Genomic DNA, 2341 nt, shown 5'->3' with positions numbered 1-2341 from the left:
TAGCCATTGACATTTGCCTCCTGAGCCGCGCGTCGTCACGTGCTCGCGGGCTGACGGGCGGCCATGATGCGAGCGGCGGAGAATAACAGCGGAGAATAAAAGGGAAGGAGGAGGAGGAGGAGGAAGAAAGAAAGGAAAGGAACAGGGAACAAAACCGGGAAGAATGTGGTGGAGGAGGGGGAAAAAACAAGGTGCGGGAGGGGGGGGGGGGGGGGGTGAAAGAGAGGAGCAAATAGGAGGGAAGAATCATGGAGGTGGAGACGGCTCACCCAAAGCCCCCTGGGGGGGGAATCCTGTGGAGCCCCCCGCTTGGGAGAAAGGTCACAGTCCTCGTTCACCTTATATTCTCATTACAAAAGACCTGTCCCTATTACGATTCCCCGTGGGCTAATACGCTCCGCTGCACACACGGCCGCACGGCTCACACACACGCACACACACGCGCACACACACACACGCACACACGTGTGTGCTTGCTGGCGCCCAATGTCCGTCTCCCCCCCCACCGCCGACTTGCCGTGAATAATAAACAAAACATTTTCCCCCGTCTGGTGGTGTGATGCGTCTTCCGGTACGGTCGGCGTTGTGTGGTCGTGTTGTCGTGTCCGTCCGTGAATATGGCGGGAATAAGGGAGAGCTGCACCTGGTTGTGTGGAGAAGGTGTGAGCGACGGCAGGCTCTGCTGCTATACCTAGGGAGCCTTCTGGTGGCAGACGGGGGTAGGGCAGTTAGCAGCACAAAGACATTTCAGGTGCTGGTCAATGTGACGACGCGAGCGGCATTGGGTTCACGGCCACGGATCATGTGTGAAATGTTAGCTCGATCGAGCTGAAGGACCCGTAGAATGAGGTTATTGGTGGTGAGCAGGGAACCTCTATTGATGTTGTCTTTTGTGTGTGCATTTGGTTTTACACCGTATTTACTTTATGTGTGTGTGTGTGTGTGTGTGTGTGTGTGTGTGTGTGTGTGTATGTGGGTGTGTGTGTGTGTGTGTGTGTGTGTGTGTGTGCTTGTGTGTGTGTGTGTGTGTGTGTGTGTGTGTGTGTGGACATAAGTACGGTTGCATGGGCGTGTGAGTTTGTTGGATGGGTGTGCTTTTGTGTCCTGTTTGTCATGCAACTTATATTTGTCTTATACGCCATAGATACATATTTGCTTGTGTGAGTGTATTCGTGTGTGCATGCATGTGGGTGTGTGTGCGTGTGCGTGCGTGTGCGTGTGTGTGTGTGTCCTTGTTACGGACCAACCCTTCAGTGTATAAAAAGGCACAGAGCCTGCAGGGGTGTGAGGAGGGCAGACTGCAGGTTCAAACTGCGCTGCTGCCTCCCCAGGAGGGGCGGACGGTGTGAAAGTACCCTATAGTGGCCGTGTGTGTTGTCCCCGGTTGTCCCGAACAACTGCGCCACGAGGACCTGAAAGGCTGTGCTTTTGCTGCAGCTAAATGCAACTCTTAAGTGCCACATTAGGGGAGAAGTCTTGATTTTTGGGTTGTAGGATGAGATAATGGCTGGCACTTAGTGCCATACAAGAGATTTATGGCAGCTTTAAATAGCTGGAGACTGTCAGAGGGGGGCCAGAGGGTTTGAGAGAGTTGGAAATAGTTTCAGTGTTTGTTTCGGGTTTTTGAAAATTATTTGAGGAAATTATTATTGAACCGCTGCTCTGACTGAACAGTAGAGAATGCAAGCAATAATAGATATCAGACATCTAAATATGTCTGATATCTAGACATCGTGTCATACCGAATGAAAAATGAGGTTCCATTACAGATATCAAACATGGGTCTTTGTATCAAAGGGGACAGGGAAGAATCGGTTGCTTTCCTTTAATATACGCCGTGTTTGATAAGCATCTTGGCGTCTTATTAAACATGGATACTGGCCGTTATCGCACCTCCATCTGATGCCAGTGCATTATTAATATTGGTGCATCACTAATAAACAATGGAGGAAAAATATCTAAATTGTGTCTCTATATTTGAAAACGCAGCAAACCTTTTCTCTGCAATTTTCCCCAAGTAGTTAATAACTGCAATCATATTTTAGCCCGTGATCATTCGAGTGAGGAAGAGTCAGATAATTTTGGTCTCGTAGTTTGGAATGAAATAAGTGAGACGAATTGAATGTTCTGATCCTCAAAGCGAGACCCCCTTATTACAATGTTTTTTTATTTCTGACTGATTATATCTTGCTTGTGCTCCTATTTTGTCTTTTTTCTCTTCTGACATAATGACACGGTGTCTGAGAGTAGAACGTAAACACCCAAGGCGTGAGGGCTCCATAGGAAAAATAAACTCAGGTAGAAGAAGAAAGCTGTGTTCATTATTTAGATGAAACGATAT

At 48.4% G+C, this 2341-nt stretch overlaps 1 protein-coding gene across 1 annotated transcript in view; it reads left to right on the top strand.

Moving 5' to 3' along the window:
* The window catches only part of pbx1a (pre-B-cell leukemia homeobox 1a), a gene marked incomplete at its 5' end in the record, with an annotated part of 12773 nt that overhangs the window by 1062 nt on the left and 9370 nt on the right, over window positions 1-2341 (top strand). The window lies entirely within an intron of this gene.

The sequence above is a fragment of the Micromesistius poutassou genome (genome assembly GCF_964030765.1).
Source record: "Micromesistius poutassou genome assembly, chromosome: 16".
Lineage (NCBI taxonomy): Eukaryota > Metazoa > Chordata > Actinopteri > Gadiformes > Gadidae > Micromesistius > Micromesistius poutassou.
Note: the sequence above shows the minus strand (reverse complement) of the source record. Positions and strands in the feature narration are given on the sequence as shown.